The sequence below is a fragment of the Carassius gibelio genome, chromosome B15, assembly GCF_023724105.1.
Source record: "Carassius gibelio isolate Cgi1373 ecotype wild population from Czech Republic chromosome B15, carGib1.2-hapl.c, whole genome shotgun sequence".
In the NCBI taxonomy this organism is placed as follows: Eukaryota; Metazoa; Chordata; class Actinopteri; order Cypriniformes; family Cyprinidae; genus Carassius; species Carassius gibelio.
Window position 1 is genome coordinate 16909095 of NC_068410.1, and position 19683 is coordinate 16928777.

The 19683-nt window shown below is 38.0% G+C and overlaps 1 protein-coding gene across 23 annotated transcripts in view; it reads right to left on the reverse strand.

The window, feature by feature from the left end:
• Positions 1-19683, reverse strand: part of tada2a (transcriptional adaptor 2A) — a 94605-nt gene that overhangs the window by 42063 nt on the left and 32859 nt on the right. For 4 of the 23 annotated variants that reach the window (XM_052577272.1, XM_052577268.1, XM_052577274.1 and 1 more), the window contains exon 2: positions 295-381. The exons of 6 other annotated variants lie outside the window; for them this stretch is intronic. The gene's annotated coding sequence lies outside the window, so the exon portion shown is untranslated. Of the gene's footprint in view, positions 1-294; positions 679-15444; positions 15574-15677; positions 16049-19683 lie in introns of those variants that run through there. 13 more of the 23 variants (XM_052577276.1, XM_052577271.1, XM_052577264.1 and 10 more) reach the window with 7 other exon arrangements.

The window sequence follows — 19683 nt, forward strand, 5'->3', positions numbered from 1 at the left end:
GAAAAAAATATAATAATAATTTTGGACTACCTAGCTGTGTTAAAAAATTGTACCTTTACGTCTTGGTCACTTGCAAAGGCCATCTTTGTTTCACTCTTGACACTACCGCATTTGCAAATAACGTGATGTACACGTACACATTACGTGATGACGTCATACGTATTGAGGTGGACAAATTAAATTTTTTGTTTTACAACACAAAAGAAATCCATGTTATCTTCTCATATTCCAATAAAACGAAAATAATTGAAACAAAATTCAAAAAGAAGTATTTGACATTGAGTTCTCTCCTACCTTCTGTGTCACGCCGTATTTCAAGAAGTTCTCCTTCTGTAGCTGGATCTGGACAGTCTTCCATTTCGGTTTAAAAGTTTAGTTTACCTGTACATAACAGAATTAGTTTTTCTCATGTGAACTTGTAAAAAGCACACTCGCTTTTATGAAGTTCACTTAAATGATGTCCATTCAGGATAGTTGTTTGTTCTGTGCTGGTCTTCTCTGTTCCTCCCTTTATGTGGAATTTTTTGACACATCCTTTCTGACACACAGGACACAAATATGTCCTCTGTCAGCCATCTTTAAATGTAACTCTTTATATCAACCAGCGTGAAATAGACAGTGCTGCTTGAAATATTCCCAGTCCTCCTTCAGCCGTTTGTCTGTCACTTCTGCAAACATCAAATGGTTGTAACTGAAGCTGATGCAAACAAAAGGGCTGGGACTCTTACAGTTCCTGTTTGTTGCTCTGGGTAAACCAGTTTAACATTTATGGTTTTGGTTATGACTAATGTGTCATGATTCTGCCTTCATGTCCTGACTTTTTCTCTAGTCTTGAGGCAGGATCATGACAGACCCGTGTTTTGTGTACAAGCACTTGTACGTGAATGTAGTTTTGAAAATTTGTTATAAAACAGTTGGTATTGTATGTTTGCTTAAACCTGACATGACAATTTATGAGACTGATATCATGTTTCATCCAAAATCACTATATAACATCAGTCATGTTTGAAACAGTTAGCTTCTGCGGTTCCATGTTGCTTCTTATCACAGTAAGAGAGTCTAATTTTATACTGTGATAAAAGCTATGTCAATTAGCATTTTATTGCAGTTGTGTGTTTATTGTCTTCCACGTTTCTTCATTCAGTCAAAGCATCTCCATCTGCATGTTATTCAGCTGGAGTGATATCTGATGCATTTGTCCATAAGGGATTTCCTGAGTCTCACTTATGAAACAGACATTAAAGTGCATGCGTGTTAGGATCAGGGTTAACCCTGTAGATGTCTGTCAGTCTGGTTTTCGGGCAGGACACAGTACTGAATAAGCTTTACTGCAAATCTCAAATGATCTATTACTTATTGCAGACTCAGGCTCTAATTGTGTTGGATCTTAGTGCAGCTTTTGATCTAATTGATCACAATATTCTTATTAATCGTTTGGAACACGTTGTAGGGTTGAGAGGGACGGTTTTAAAATGGTTTTCCTCATATTTAAGCGGACGTTCAATTTCTGTGAAGGTTGGGGATTTTTCCTCCGGGTCAGTTTTTCTGGATTGTGGAGTACCTCAGGGTTCAATTCTGGGACCTATTCTCTTTACTCTGTTTTTGCTGCCTCTAGGTCAAATTTTCAAGAAATATGGTATATTTTATCACCTATATGCCGATGACATTCAGATTTATTTACTGATTGGAGCTGGAGGATCAAACCCTAATTTATCCCTGGTTGCTTGTTTAAAGGAGGTGACCAGTTGGTTACAGCAAAACTGCTTGCAGTTAAATGCCAGTAAGTCTGAAGTCATGGTGTTTGGGATGAAGAAGGATGACAGTGGTTTAGGCGATTTTCTAGGTATATGGGAAACATACGTTCAGCCTTAAATAAGAAATTTAGGTGTAATTTTTGACTCTGCTCTTATGCTTGTTTTTATCAGTTAAGGACTATTGCAAAAATTAAATCTCTTTTGTCTGTTCCTGATCTGGAAACAGTGATTCACACATTCATCTCTACGCGTTTGGATTACTGTAATGCTCTATATGTAGGAATTAGTCAATCTCTTATCTCAAGATTGCCGCTGGTTCAAAATGCTGCAGCGAGGCTCCTGACTGGTATTAAGAATAGGGAGCATATGACACCTGTTATGAAAAGGCTTCATTGGCTCCCTGTGAAATATCGGATACAGTATAAGGTTTTGTTATATGTTTATAAAGCTGTTCACGAGTTGGCCCCGGAATATATCAAGGATTTGGTGCTTATGAACTCTGGTAGATCTCAAAGGTCCTTTAATTGTTTACTGCTCTTTGTTCCAAGAACTTGTCTCAAAACTAAAGGGGATCGAGCTTTCTCAGTCGTTGGACCTAGACTGTGGAATGCTCTTCCCCCTGATATAAGATCTGCACCGTCAGTTGATGTTTTTAAAACTCGTGTGAAAATGTATTTGTATTCTGTTTCTTTTAATTCTTGACTTGTCATTCCATATTTTGTTTTTTGTATTTTTGATGTTTCCTTGCTTTTAGATGTACAGTCCTTTGGTCTACGTTGTAGTAGAAAGGGCTATATAAATAAATGAGACTTGAGACACTGCTCACATCGTCTATTTTTTGGTAAAAAAAACCCACAAAAAAACAAACAAACAACAAACCATTACCTTGAGTAGTTTTTCAGCAAACTACTTTTTTACTCTTACTTGAGTCATATTATTTCTCAGCACTTTTACTTGCACTTAAGTAAATTATTCCTTAAGTAGCAATACTGATCAATACTTAAGTAAAATTTTTTAGTACTCTTTCCACCACTAATTTGTTGATGCATCCTTTCCAATGCACAATATACAGTATCAGCCAGCCATAATCTTTAACTCGCTATATCGAACCAGTGTAAAATAAACAGGGCTGCTTGAAATATTCTCAACACTGATTACTTTCATTTCTCCAAACAACAGATAGTTTCCTCTAAAAATGATGGAGTGTTAAAAGGCTGGGACTCTTAAAGTACACTTCCTGTTTTCATTTCTGTTGCAAAACCAGTTTGTGGTTTGTTTTTTGATTAGCAGTAAGGCATTTTAACTGATTTGTTGTGATTGTACAACAACGTTTGTAATGTAATTGGTGCATATTTTCTGCAAACTATTCGAAATCCATGTGCATTTTGAATACACCAAATCTGATCAATTTTAATACATTTTCATGTACTTTTAATGAATACATTTGAATTCTGCTTTTTGTGGCACACAAAAAATACTACTCATATTTAGTTACAGTATGTACTCACAGCATTTGCATACATCATTATGAACCACAAATTAACTCCTCAAATCCACCACACACCAAAAACAGTGTGACAGTGTTTAGAAGCCAGTGCATGTGATCTTAAGCAAAACATAGGACTGGAAATGTGTTTGCAGAAACTTGTAATGATCCATGTATTAGACTTATTTGTTTTCTTATTTGTTTGAGATGCAGTTTGATTGAGTTTAAGATGACTGAAAACTGTGGTGCCTGGTCCGTATGCATCTCCGATCAACTATGATCTGTCTAACCGCTAATGACAGATCATAACAATCCTTTATTTACTACTATTATCTCCGAAAGAGAACCTTACCATAACACTTTTTTGGTACCCTTCTGTTGGGGTACCTACCACAGCAAAGAGTACAAAAAGTGGAGTTAAACTCGTTGCAGAATGTTTTAACATATTTGCTCCACAAACACAGAAAACATCAATAACGACATTCAACTGTTTTCTGCAGTGTTGTGTTCTTTTCTTAGCTTAAATGATATGTAACACTACTAGTTGTTATAAAAAATGAGCCCCTTAGCCCAACTTTTTGCTCCTGCTATCATGTAAAGTTTGCGTTTACATCTCCATCTCTGTTATAAAAAGACATCACGGTATGCCTCTTCACTTTGTTGTACTCCCCATTGTATATTTTTTATGTTATCTCGAACCATACTGCGTTCCATTCTTGCAGTCTGTGTAATTAACGTGACTTGTGTTACTTTTCAATTGAGTATCCTAGCTGATGTGAGGGCAGCCACACACCAGTTACAGGTGGAGAGGAGAAAGAGTCATAGAACCAATCAAGTGGATGGGGGTTATTAGGAGTTCATGATTGACAAGGACCAGTGGCAGCAATTTGGCCAGGACACCAGGGTTACCCCCCTACTTTTTACGAGAAGTGCCTTGTATTTTTAACCACCACAGAGAGTCAGGACCTTGGGTTAACGTCTCATAGATGGTGCTTTTTGACCAGAGTATGTGAGCGGAGCAGAGTGGGAGTGCGGAGCATGGTGTAGAGCAGTGTGATTTTGACTTGTGCGAGGAGGGGATTTTTTAAAAATCGGAGTGTCATGGTTTTAACTCGCTTCACCACCGCCATTGCCATTCATGCCATTGACCCATAATATAACTGCATATTTAGCAAGAATTCACATTAAACAAATTTAGCTAGCTTTATAGAGAAGGATCACTCAAATGAGAAAGAATGTGAAGGCTATGTTGACGGCAAAAATTTACATGAAAGAGAAGGTATAGTTCTCAAGGAATTTGTTTATGCAGCCTGTTGGTGCTCCACTACGCTCTAGGGCTGTCAACGAATATTCTAAATTCGAATATGTATTCGAATAGTTAAAAAAAAAACGGATAAAATAATTTTGTTCAGTAAGGACATGAGACCGATCAATATCACGGATGGGGCAGGCTTCGGGGAGTTCTGTCAAGCAATGAATCCGAGGTTTGATTATTTATCGTTTAATGTCAAGGAAAAGTTTCATGTTTACCACAGCACAGCTCGCTCGGAGCATTCAATGTCAGTTCTATATGCTGTTAAACTTCAATTAATATTAATAATATTTGTTTCAATCACTGAATGAAGCCTGCTATATTTGGGACAACAGTCGCTACCTTAAATTGCTTGCACAAAAATTTGTTTTGTTCATTTAAACCATTATGTGCAGAGAACGTGAGGGTGAGAGAGCTTGAGGTCTGCAGTCTTGGCCATTAGTTGATTTCCTTGTTTTTGTGTAGGTAATACGTTGTCATATATGTTTAAACTTAAATAGACTATCTATACAAGTAGTTATGTCTCTTTGTATTATTTTGTCCTGTTATTGACAACATGCGCAAACAGATGTTCAAATAGTTCGAATATTCGTGTGTTTTTTAGAGGGAATATTCGAACGTCATTTTTGAGCAATTTTGACAGCCCTACTACGCTCACATACTCTGTTTTTGACAGTATAGTGTCCTCTTCACTGTAGGGCCTTTCGCACCACCAGAACCATTTCATATTACCAGAACTAATTTTGGGACTACCCACTTTTGGGGCGTTTTTTTTATTAAATCAGTTTATTTGTTATTTTTCTCTAGCTGGGGCTACAGGAGTGTCGGCAGGAATTGTAGGTGCATGTACAGTTCTCTCTCCACCCTCAATTCTACGACTTGGGTGACTTTGAGCAACTGCTCCTGGGAGTGTGTGTGTGTGTGTGTGTTCACTTCTCTGTGTGTGTGCACTTTGGATGAGTTAAATGCAGAGCACAAATTCTGAGTATGGGTAACAATACTTGGCTGAATGTCACGTCACTCACTCACTATGACTCCAGCATTCATTTTTTTATATATATTTTTTTTATTAAATACATCACCATACAAGGCAGAAATATTTATAAGCAAAACAAAAGAATATGCACGCTTGGCATTAATGTTACCATAGTAAACATGGTAAATACAACCACTTGAAGAAATCAAATGTCAGCTTCTTATTCTTATTCTTATTATCACAATCGTGTATTTATTTAGGAACATATTCTATCTTTGTTTTTCTCGTCTCCAGAGTTTAGCTCTGTTTAGCCTGTCATAAAAATATAATAATGGTTTTTGATTGGGAGCTTTTATAAAAAAAATTATTCTTTCTAAATGTGATGAATATAGGCTACTTTGACTACAAATAAACAGAAACAGAAACATGTTCATAATGCTTTATTTCTGTGTGACTAATTTTCAATCCTGATAAATTAATTCATTATGATTAATGTATCACTTATTATAGTAAAACATTGAAGCTTTCGGATTAAAATATTTAACAAAGCATGCAAACAAATGTCCGCTTTTATCATGTTCGTTTTGTGAATGTGTTAGATCCAGTGACTTATTTCTCATTGGTTTTCTGACAAATTCTCTTTGTTGTTGAAATGATGGGGTTTTGTGACGTTGTTCCTGAGAGGTGTGTAAAGGGTCGGTTTTAATGAAGCACAGCGGAGCTTCTGGACCGATGGTGGAAACGCAGTAATATTTTGGTGCTATCTTGGTGCTAAAGGTACAAGGCTATTAGCCCTGTCTGGCCCATTTAAAGCACTTGCTCGCATTCCCCGACAGTGGAAAATAGGCAAATGATTTTGCACTGCTGGCCTTTTTGTGGCCTGGACCAAATGGAAGTAAGCCTGAAGTCGCCCACATGTAAAATAGAAAAAATGGTTCAAATTTATCAAATCACATGTGGGCCTCTGTAGGCAAAGATCTGGTGTTCACAACAATGTGTAATCTGAATGTGACCCCAAAGTGGCCCATGTTGTAAATAGTGAATATGGCCTAAATTTTGCCAACCAAAATTGGGCCACCTTTGGCAAAAATGTGGCACAAGCTACCCCATCCGGGTGGCTGTCAGAGTGTAAACCAAATGTGGTCCACAGTTTTGCATTTCATTAGCTCTATACTCGCACTGTGCATAATGATAATAATGATGAATCTAATCGTTAATATGTTTCAGCAAATGTGGCCCAAGTATATTGAAATGTGTCTGAGATGGTTTTTGCAAAGATATGGCACAGTAAGCACCTGGCTAAATGTGGCTGTGAGTCTAAAGTTGCCTGCATGTGAAGCAACAAATGTGGCCCAGTTATCTTGAAAAATACCTGGGCCAGTTTTGGCAAAATTGTGGTACAATATGTACTGGCTAATGTGGTTGTGAGCATAAACTGGCCTGCATATTACATTTACATTTACATTTAATCATTTAGCAGACGCTTTTATCCAAAGAGAACAATAGAAGCAGTCTGGTCAACAAGAGAACAACAACAGTTTACAAGTGCCATGACAAGTTAGTCTAGTCTCAGTTAGTCTAGTTTAGAACGCATAGCCAGTTTTTTTTTTTATAAATGAAAAGACAGGAAAAGGAAAAGTGCTGGTATTAGTTGGTTAAGTGCAGGCGAAAAAGATGAGTCTTTAGATGTTTCTTGAAAATGAGTAAAGACTCAGCTGTACGAATTGAGATTGGGAGGTCATTCCACCAGCTGGGCACAGTCCAGGAAAAGGTCCGTGAGAGTGATTTGGAACGTCTTTGGGATGGCACCACAAGGTGTCATTCACTTGCAGAGTGCAAACTTCTGGAGGGCACATAAGACTGAGTTTAGGTATGTTGGTGCCGTGCCAGTGGTTGTCTTGTAGGCAAGCATCAGTACCTTGAATTTGATGCGAGCGGCTACTGGTAGCCAGTGAAACCTGATGAGGAGAGGAGTCACATGGTTTTTTTTTTGGCTCATTGAAGACAACCCTCGCTGCTGCATTCTGGATCAATTGCAGAGGCTTGACAGTACATGCAGGAAGGCCCGCCAGGAGAACATTACAATAGTCCAGTCTGGAGAGAACAAGAGCTTGGACAAGAAGTTGGGTTGCTTGCTCTGACAGGAAGGGTCTAATCTTCCTAATGTTGTATAAGGCAAACCTGCAGGACCAGGTCGTTGTAGCAATGTGGTCTGTGAAGCTTAACTGATGATCCATCACAACTCCTAGGTTTCTGGCTGTCCTCAAAGGAGTAATGGTTGATGAACCCAGCTGTATAGAGAAGTTGTGATGAAGCAATGGGTTAGCTGGAATCACCAGGAGTTCTGTCTTCGTAAGGTTAAGCTGAAGGTGATTGTCATTCATCCAGCTAGAAATGTCACTCAGACAGGCTGAAATGCGAGCAGCTACCGTTGGGTCATCTGGCTGGAATGAGAAGTAGAGTTGGGTGTCATTAACGTAGCAGTGATGAGAAAAGCCATGCTTCTGAATGACAGATCTTAATGATGTCATGTAGATGGAGAAGAGAAGTGATCAAAGTACTGTGCCTTGGGGAACCCCAGTAGCAAGGTGGTGTGACTTTGAAACATCATCTCTCCAAGACACACTGAAGGATCTGTCAGAGAGGTAGGACTTAACCCACAGGAGTACAGTTCTAGAGATGCCCATCTTTCTGAGGGTGGACAGTAGAATCTGGTGATTAACAGTGTCAAAAGCAGCAGACAGGTCCAGTAAGATGAGTACCGAGGATTTTGAAGCTGCTCTTGCTAGTCGCAGGGCTTCAGTAACCGAGAGCAGTCTCAGTTGAGTGGCCACTTTTGAAGCGAGATTGGTTGCTGTCCAGGAGGTTGTTCTGTACAAGGAACATAGAAAGCTGGTTGAACACAGCTCACTCAAGTGTCTTTGCAATGTATGGAAGAAGGGATACCGGTCTGTAGTTTTCAAGAAGCGCTGGATTTAGAGATGGTTTCTTGAGCAGTGGGCTTACCCGAGCCTGCTTGAATGCTGAGGAAAATGTTCCAGAGTGAAGAGAGGAGTTGATAATGTGAGTAAGCGAAGGTATGACTGAAGAAGAGACCCTTGAAGGAGGTGAGTGGGGATCGGATCAAGTAGAAAAGTAGTAGGATGATTGGACAGGAGAAGTTTGGAGATGTCCATCTCTGAGAGTGGGGAGAAGGAGGAGAAAGAGTGTGCATCGGTCATTGTGAAGTTGTCCTCAGTCTGCGGTGTGGAGAATTGGTCACTGATGGATCTTGTCTTATTTGTGAAGAAAACTGCAAAGTCGTCCGCTGTAAGAGTCGATGGAGGAGGTGGTGGCGGAGGATTAAGAAGAGAAGAGAAAGTCTTGAAGAGTTTCCGAGCGTCACAACAGCTGTTAATTTTGTTGTGGTAGTAGAATGATTTAGCCGTGAAGACATTTGCAGAGAAGGAAGAGAGGAGAGACTGATACACACTGAGGTCGGTAGAGTTTCTTGATATGATGCCACAAATGTGGCCCGGTTTTCCTAAAATGTATCTTGGCCAGTTTTCAAAAAGATATGGCACAGCAAACACTGGCTAATGTGGCTGTGAGCCTAAAGTGGCCCACATATAAAATGATAAATACTGCCCAAATAGTAAATTACGATTTAGTCCACTTTTTGCAAATCACAGTCAACACTGGCTAATCAGTGTGTAAGGCCAGCCAGTGACAGGGCAAAAATGCTCCATACATAATAAAGCAGATTAGGGCCATTTCTGGTTTGGATGTAGCACAACACTGGCTAACTGAAATGGAAGATTGAGGTGCTTTCACACCTGCCCAGTTGCTTCGGAGCCTGGCATGTTCCCACCTTAGCTTGGTTAGTTTGGGCATATGTGAACACAAGCAATTATGCTCAGATCTGCACCAAAGCAATTGAAAACAAACTCTGGACTCTGGAGCGGTTCATCTGTAGTGGAAAGCAATCCAGTCTAGCAGACCAACAAATCAGGCTATATCACAATGTACAGTATAGTGGGTGATTTTGTAAGTTCTACCAGAAAGACTCAGGAGGTGTAGATAAGACTGAAGTTTTTTTTTACAAAAACATACAAAAACAGAATTATTTTGGCGTAGGTCCCATCCGTAGCGTAGATCTGAAGTCTGTAGATACCAGCTAATCCTGCCGAAGACGAAGGCAGGGCGGAGCCTACTCCAAAAGAAAGATGAAAAATGTAATGCGCACCAGGTGAAGTATTTCTTAGAAGATCCTGGAACATGAATGAAAAGAGATAAACTGAGATAAATAGCCAGACATAAGAATACAACATCAGATTATAGCTAAAGTATGAGCTTATATGGCAATGAAGATAGACCACAGAGCCTCAGAGAGAGAGGCCATGATAGGCCGCAGAAAAGGCCCCAGCGGGCCACCGAGGGGAACGGTCCCGGTGGGCCACAGAGGAGAAGGCCAGAGAAATGGGCTGCAGAAGGAAATGACACTTAGATGAGTGAGGGAAGCGAGACACCGAAGATGGACCGCAGAGCCTCAGAGAGAGAGGCAACCATAGAATAGATAGTAATAGAGGCCAAGAAGGCTGGATATTGATAGGGGCCACTATAGCCCAGACAGTGATAGAGACCCATGAGGCCATACTGAGGAAAATGGCCCCGGGTTGGCCATAGAAGATTTACCACATAGCTACAAAGGGTAAACCTAAAAGGAAGATAGGCTCAGAAAGAATACCACGAGGGGAAGGCCAGAGAAATAGAATACATAAAGAAAATGACACTTAAGCCCTATTCGGACAGGACTAGTTTTCTAAACTACGTTTGAGTTTCGATTCTTACCACCTGACGTCTGTGATTTTCATGTACCAATTCGGACGGGACTAACATCTCCGTGTTTATTACAGAGGTGGGAGGGTCTGATTTGTGCATCTGGGCGTCACAGAGATCATACGTATGTGTGCATTGCATTCATTTAGAATGATTGCCATTAGTATTATTACACAATAAATACTAATTGGCTAGTATAGCAAAACCATGTTAATGTGTGGTTCCTTTAGTTTAACTTGTTTTTCCTTTTTTTTAATTAAATGTAATTAAAACATTATGTAACTGAGTACATAAATGAACATGAGTAATCTTACCTGATGCTGATATTACAATAGCAGGTATTGACAGTTTACTTGATCTTGCTCTTGATTTTAGTATTTTTTATTATTATTTCTTTGCCGGTAAGCAAATATATCAAACATGCGTGCAGTAAGAGCATCTACGGTAATTCACGTTGGCCAAAACACACAAGGAAATGCGTTGTGAAATAAAATATCACCGGCAATCACAGACATTCGCATTTGGACGGGATTAGTTTTCTCAGAGGATCACTGAGTTTGCTGAAAAACAGTAGGTAATTTGCTCTGGAATTATCACAGAGGTTGTGTGAGAAAAACACAGACGTGGCAGATTCGGACGGGATTAAAATCACCAAGTACGTCTGTGAAACACACATTTCTCTAACGACCCCCTGCAAAACTATTCCCATCCGAATAGGGCTTTAGATAGGCAAACAAAGGGAAAACCATTGGTTGAAAGTGGTAATATGAATAGTATCTCACCACCACCAGTAATTGCAAATAGATAGTCAAAATAAAAGTGATTATGAAAGCTTTTAACAATGTATCAGGTTAGATCTTAAAAGGATTTAGCTTATAGAGTAGAGGAGATGGACCACGATAGGCCGGATAGTGATAGAGGCCAAGGTAGGCCAGACAGTGATAGAGGCCACGATAGTGCGGATACTGATAGAGGCCACGATAGTGCGGACACTGATAGAGGCCACGATAGTGCGGACACTGATAGAGGCCACGATAGGATGGACAGTGATAGAGGCCACGATAGGATGGACAGTGATAGAGGCCACGATAGAATGGACAGTGATAGAGGCCACGATAGGATGGACAGTCATAGAGGCCACGATAGGTCATGCTGAGAGTTAGGCCACGATAGGCCAGAGAAAATGGCAGCGGAGAAAAGCCTAGCTAGGCTAAGCTCAAAACTTTATTTTAGTGTTTGAAATAAATTGGATCTGATGTGAATTATAATCACCATACAAGGCAGAAATATTTATAAGCGATGTAAAAGATTATGCACGCTATACATTAACGTTACCACAGTAAACATGGTAAACGCAACCAGGAGAAATCATGTCAGCTTCTTATTCTCCATCACAATCGTGAATATATTTAGTAACATATTTTATCTGTCATAAGTCTCGTCTTGAGAGTTTAGCTCTGCGTAGCATATGTCATCAAAATATAATAATGGTTTGGGAGTGCAGAAATATTTTAAGTGATGTAAAAGACTATGTACGCTAAACATTAACGTCACTATAGTAAACATGGTAAATATGATCACTTGGAGAGATCAAAATCGTGTATTAATTTAGTAACTTATATTATCTGTCATAAATCTCTTCTCGAGAGTTATAACTCCACGTTTCCTATCATATTTTTAATATAACTCTGATTGTATTTGTCTGAAAGAAGAAAGTCATATATACCTAGGACAGCAAGAGGCTGAGTAAATTATTCTTTATTTATTTTGGTGGATTATACCTTTAACACTGCAGATGTGGATTAGTTCAGTACAATGAAAAAGCTGATTATTTTGTTAGTAAATACACAGTATACTAAAGTTTAGGGTTAACACAATAAAGTTGCTGTCACATTAGTGAAATTATGCAGGCAAAAAGAAAAGGTACATTGTCCATTTTCATCAGTGTAGTGCTGTTTGAAGCACAACTCAGGAGTCACTTTCAAACCAAGCAGTGAATTTGCTTGACCAACGTGAACCCCGTGTAAAATCTGCTTGGGTAAACTTCTGTGTAGATGACTGTGTAGATGACTGGATTTTGCCTACAAAAATTCACCAAATTGTAAATATGACCGCATCTTAAAATTAGTAAAGCAAAAAGTACAAAATAATGAAAATACTATGAATATTATTTTTAATGTTTGATCTGACACATGCTGGTCAGATCTTTAGCCCCTCTAATGACCAGCATTACGGGATCTTTTCCTCCTTCTTCCAGCTTTTTTCTTCTTCATCTTCAGACGTACATTTTTCTCCTCTTCCTCGTGTTGTTCATCTCTGTCCCAAAGCTGAGACATGTTCCTTCCCCATCCATAAACGGAGTGTAACACGTCACCTGCAGCAACCAGGAGAACCAATCAGTGCGTTTGTTTCATAATGTGCCATACTACAGTAGATTTGCATTTGGTAATCCTAAATCTTATATCACTTTGCTGAAATACTAATACATCTAATGTCTCACCATCAGTAAAAGGTGGGTCCATGTGACGACCTCCTGGTTGGTCGTGAGTGTTCATTGGGAGCGATATAGCAGACACAGTAACCATTACATTCACTGACAGCGATTGACGAGATGCTTGAGCTGATTTAGAGAAGATAATGTGGTTTTCAAAGTGTTCAGTACAATAAATAGTGAATAGACACACTTGAAATGACACTTCTAAGAGTTCATTAAATGGTGTTTCTCAAGTCAATAGAAAAAGAATAAATAAATAAATGAACATTGTACCATTATTCTGATGGTCTGCATTAATGATTCCAGTAATGAAGCCGTTTCCACGTCTGTTGCAAAGAATAAAAAATAAGTTCACTCAAAAAAAATAAAATCCCTTCTATGAAAAACAAATGTTCAGAAAACAAATAATTAGCAATTAACATAGACTGCAAACTAAGCTTTCTAGCCTGTAAAGGAATTAGTGCTGCAACAACGCGTCGACGTCATCGATTACGTCGACTACAAAAATACGTCGATGTGTGTGAAATGCGTCGACGCGTCACACTGTTTGTTTACATCTCGCGTAATGGCATACTGGGAATGGAGAAAGTTGCATTCTATCACAAAAACAGAGACCATTGTTATCAAAAGTATGTGAATACTTTAAACAGAGGACAAATAAAATGGCCCTTTGTTCCCTTTGTAAAACCGATATGGTGAACCACGGCAGCACTGCGATGCGCGAGCACCTCAGAGGAAAACAACTTGGCGCTCTCCGGTGTTACGGTTTAACTGGTTACCGTGTGATCTGGTGACCAACTTCCTGGTTCAGGTCTGATATTCTTGCGCTTGCGGCATTCTGAAAAGTTGAGATTTTTTTAACTCGATGCGATGCGGACACGCCTGGAAAAAAAGAGCGAGTCTCTTCCTACGTTGGAAATAACGAACTTGAGCGCGCAATAGACGTGATATGTGAACGGCCCATTAAAAGACAGTGCGGCGCGAGACAACAGTCACAAACCACCGAGCTACCCCGAATCAGCTCCAGATCTCTGGAAACCATGCTAAACCATAGCAGAACCCTGACTACATTTTATGGTTTGTGATGCTAAAGAACATTTCATGACGTCTCAGACAACTGTAAATGTATGGCTACTGTGGTTTAATTATAAATGCTATCATAAGCTCATATTTACCATTGTAAAATAATTTTCTTTGCCTCTTATTTATTTTATACTGTGAAAACTTCAACCACATAAGTTGAAAATGAATAAAGGCTGAAATATTATATTAGAAGTTGTACTTATATTTTTTTTGGTAAAGTTATCCAAAGGAATCATTAGCTAATAAAAAAAAAGAACATTCGATTATTTATTGTAATAAAAATAATCGTTAGATTAGTCGACTAATCGAAAAAAATAATCGTTAGATTAGTCGACATAAAAAATAGTCGTTAGTTGCAGCTCTAAAAGGAATAGTTCATCCAAAAATGAAAATTTGCTGAAGATGTTTTCACTCTCAGGTCATCCAAGATGTAGATGATTTTGTTTGCGTTACATAATGTGCTCACAAATGGATCCTCTGCATTGAATGGGTACCATCAATCCATCAGCTGATAAAAACATCACAACAATCCACAGGACTCCAGGACATCAGTTCATGTTTTATGAAGTGAAAAGCTGTGTGTATGTAAGAAACCTATCCATCAAGATATTTTTATCTTCAAACTGCTTTCTGCTACAGTATGTGTCTTCAATTCATAACATTGCTCATTCTGACTGCACCCATGCACTTCAGAGGATCCACTTGACTTACCTAGTAAGGTATTGATTGAAGCCAGTCATATCTGGGATAATTCCTGGAGTCATGCTATAGGTTTTATCTCCGAACACAACCACACCATTAAATCCATACGGATTATCTTGACATGGTTCGGAAACCTTTAATAAAACACATAGTACTTATGTAATAACTGTGTAACTGTGACCAGCAATAGCTAATGAAATAGCTTTTTTTTTGGTCCGTTCCGCAATCCATGGCTAATGCTACGTTTTGAAATATGTACAGTGGGATAATTTACTACAGACTTAAAATAAAGAAAGAAATGAACGAATGGAAAAGTCTTTTTGAATTTTTGAAAGTTATCAATAATAATTTAGCACTAGCATTTTATAAAGGTGGTCAGTAGAGTGTATCTCCAGTCATAATGGTTGTTTTGTGAATCCAGAATGACTAAGAGATGACTGATACATTTCTCACGACTGACACAAACCGCTATTTGATATTTAATGCAATATGACTTTCATCTTGACTACAACACACAAAATGGCGTAAATGTATCAGGCCCCGGAAGCGGTGATAGAGAAGAGAAGGAGATAACACAATTGTCATCACTTATTGTAATCATTACACAAAGACTAAAAATGACCAACTCAGCTGCGTGGTGCACAACAATTGTTTACAAACAGGCTCATGCGTTCACCACGTGAGAAACTGAAAGCAGCGGTAAAGAAAGTTACACGCCATTAAGAAATGATTTGTAACAGGCTTACTCTTCTTCCTCCTATTTAAAAAATAAAATAAAATAATAATTTTTGGACTACCTAGCTGTATTAAAAATTGTACCTTTACGTCTTGGTCACTTGCAAAGGCCATTCTTGTTTCACTCTTGACACTACTGCATTTGCACGTCACGTGATGTACACGTACACATTACGTGATGACGTCATACGTATTGAGGTGGACAAATTTAACCTTTTGTTTTACAACACAAAGAAAATCCATGTTATCTTCTCATATTCCAATAAAACTAAATCAATTTATTTAATCAAAGTATTTGACATTGGGTCCTTTCCTACCTTCTGTGTCACGCCGTATTTCAAGAAGTTCTCCTTCTGTAGCTGGATCTGGACAGTCTTCCATTTCTGTTTAAAAGTTTAGTTTACCTGTACATAACAGAATTCGTTTTTCTTTTGTGAACTTGTAAAAAGCACACTCGCTTTTATGAAGTTCACTTAAATGATGTCCATTCATGATAGTTGTTTGTTCTGTGCTGGTCTTCTCGGTTCCTCCCTTTATGTGGAATTTGTTGACACATCCTTTCTGACATACAAGAAAAAATATGTACTCTGTCAGCCAGCTTTAAATTTAACTCTTTATATCAACCAGCGTGAAATAGATAGTGCTGCTTGAAATATTCCCAGTCCTCCTTCAGCTGTTTGTCTGTCACTTCTGCAAACATCAAATGGTTTTAACTGAAGCTGATGCAAATAAAAAGGCTGGGACTCTTACAGTTCCTGTTTGTTCCTCTGGGAAAAAATGTTTTGCATTTATGGTTTTGGTTATGAAGTCCTTACAGCTGAACTGTTATTATCTGTAACACACTCCTTGCAGATCTTTGCTCATTTATAGATATTTCTTCTTTATTACAGATATTCTTGTATAATTTCTGAAAATACAGATCTATAATCATTAAATAATGTTTTCAAAACTTTAATTAGTGTAACATGGAGTGAGATTTACTATCTTTGTTCTTTTATTTAGTTTCACTTTGATTTCAATGCCAAACAGCTTCTGAAATCAGGTTTCTCAAACTTAAGAGATCTTGTGTACAACATTTCCACATATCAGCCAAATTATCACTTCTGTTTTTTGGGGGGAAACAACTTTTCTGGAAACTATTTAAAATCTATGCGCATTTTGAATGCACCAAATGTAATATAAATTTAATACGTTTTGATTTTACTTAGAATAAATACATTTGAATTCTAATTTTGGTAGTACACCAAAAATGTCTTCATATCTTCAGTTATGTCCTCACAGCAGAGGTGTACATTATTTGGAGCCAAAACTGAACTCTTCAAATCCAACACAAACCAAAAACATTGTGACAGCTGATGTTTGGAAAAACTGTTTAGAAGCCAATGCATGTGGTCTTAAGCAAAACATATTGTAGGACTGCAAATGTGTTTGCAGAAACTTGTAATGCTTGATCTATAGTAGACTTATTTGTTTTCTCTCCTGTCCACTAGAGGTCATTGTGAGAGTTAGCTGGGAGGCAAAAAAATGTGGACTCCAGAGCTGAGAGGAGAGAGGAAGCACAGACATGATGACCCTGAATGAAAACAGAAAGCTTTCTTTCCCAGTTTCATTCAGTATTCGCTGCTCATTGTTTTGCTGGCACTTTGTATGGTACTGTGTCAATTTTTGAAGTCATAGTTCACCCAAAAATGTCACACTGTCATCATTTACTCACTTTCATGTCTTGTGAAGAGAAGTTTGTGTGTAAAAAATACTCAACAATTTGACTCAAGTGAAAGCACAGAAACTTAGTGAAAATTTTACTTAAAAGTACAAGTACAGGTACAATTTGAGTTAAAGTTAGAAAAAAGTACAACTTTAAATGTACTCGAGTATTTAAAAAGTAGAAGTACTGAACAGATATACAGTAGTTTTGTTAAAGGGAGAAAACGAAACAAAATGCAAAGGTCAAACACATACATGTAGTCCAACAACAACATTTCAAATTCTGCACAATGGAACACACACACACAAATACAGGGAAAGAGATTTAAAGGAAACTTAATTCTTTCCACCCTCATGACATCCAATATTTGACTTTTCATTTATCAGATGAACACAAATTAAGAATTTTAGAAAAACAGAACATCTCTCTTAGTTTAATACAATTGAATGGGAGGTCTAAAATGAATATGACAGACAATAACTCATACAACCTCTGTTAATGAATCTGTGTATTCTTATGAAATCCAGGAGCTTTCCAACACTTCATAAACAGCAATGTAACTGAAATGTTCCCAGGCACAGAAAGATATGTACACTGTTTTACTCTATATAATGGAGCCTAGGGTCACACGAAGGGGAAGAATTGTTGATTAGTCTATGCAGAAAGTATTCTCGTAGCTTAGTAAAATTACGGTTGAACCACTGATAACACACTGACTATTTTAACGATGTTCTGTGCCTTGACTGTTACCATTGCTGTAAATCGAGTTTCAGAGAAAAATCTAAATCAAAATGATATTAATTTGTGTTCTGGAGATGATTGAATTTGGAATGGCTTGATGGTGATTATTTAATGAAAGAATTTTCATTTTTGAGGAAAATGTCCCTTTAAGTTTACAGAAATAGAGTATATGCTACAGTACATCAGAGGAATGTGGCAGGATGGGAAATGGAGTTCAGAATGAGTCCTGAGTGGAGTGCCCTCTACGGAAGCTCATGGGCACTCCAGCTAATGATCGTGACAGTATTGATAAAGTGATAATACACCAAAAGTGATAATGAATAATCCTCAAATTCAATGAACAAAAATGCTAAATTAATCCAATAATAGTTTGCCTTGATGATACTACCATTTTTAAACACTATAAATGCCCATTCCTACTAAAGGCCCGGTCACACCAAGAAGATTTGCTATAAAGATAACCATTACTGTTGCTGGATACTGTAATCTCCATTTACATACTGTCTTAAATCAAATTCTGAATTAGAATGAATGTCTCCCAAATTGTATTGTTAAATTGAGAATCCCAAAAGTTCTTGGATGGTCCACTTACCAGTTCTACTACAGCTATAGTGCCCACAACCTATTGAACAAAAAATTGTCCTGAAGGTGATTTTAATGATATTGTTCTTCTGTGTTGTTATTGTTAAAGTTGTGGTATGATTTTCTCTATTCTCATAAAACTTGTAGTCATTGATATAGTTATCATTCTTGGTGTGGACAGCCCCAACCAGAGCTTACGCTACGCCTACGTCATCTGCTGGACATCACTCTCTTGTGAACACATGCACAACACTTAACAGAAGCTTGAGATGACAGATGAGACAGTGTTAATGGAGATGATGATTTTGCAATTATACTGTCTTGATTAATGCTTAATTTGCTATAAACAGATGTACTGTAACCTAAGTAGTAATAATGCTTTTGCTTAAGTACAAAGATGTTACCCTGTGATTAATGCTATATGGAAAATGTATTGTGTAATTTCACTTACATTAAGAAAACTGCTTACTTGCATGAAATGTATGTAGTGACTGATTTAGAGTAGAAACACTTATGTATTAGAAATAGTTTTTATGATAAATGGACAATATAGTATTTAAGGTGTATTTCACCGACTGTTAAAGAGGAAAAGGGCTAAAGCAATGCGACATAAACAACTGAAAGCCTCGGCAGAGGAGTTGGCAGCACTCCAGGTGATGACATCAGAAGAACCAGCGTTCGACGTCTGTGTATAAAAGACTGAGAGAGAGACTCGACCGACGGATACTGAACAAGCACAGTATCCCTCGACGCCTGATACCAGCTGATTATACCTTGATTTTGTAACTTTACTATTGTACTTTGATATAACTTTTGTTAATTTTAATAAAACTTGTATTTTATTATTGACAAGTTATGGTCTGCAAGAGTAGTAATTTAAGAGCCGTAAGCAAGAACTGACCACAGGGAAGTCTACTGAGCAAGATGTAAGTATTTTTGAAATGCTTATAGTTTTGTCCAGGGTCGACTTTCCTTACCTACCTGAGAATAATAAAGAAATAGGTAAAAGGTGTATAGATAAAGGAGACACCATAAAACATGGCGCCCAACGTGCTTTAATTGTCTAATTACTGGCCAGAATTAGACAATTGAGCGCTTGGCTAATAGAGTAAGCGTAGTTTACTATTATAAATTACTACATAAAAGACGACTAAGCAGTGAAAAAGCCCAGAAAGGGTGGAAATAGACGAAACACCCAGAAAGGGTGGACCAGTATTTGCGAATACAGCCCAGAAAGGGTAAAAGCTTACTGTTATGAATACAGCCCAGAAAGGGTAAAAGCTTACTGTTATGAA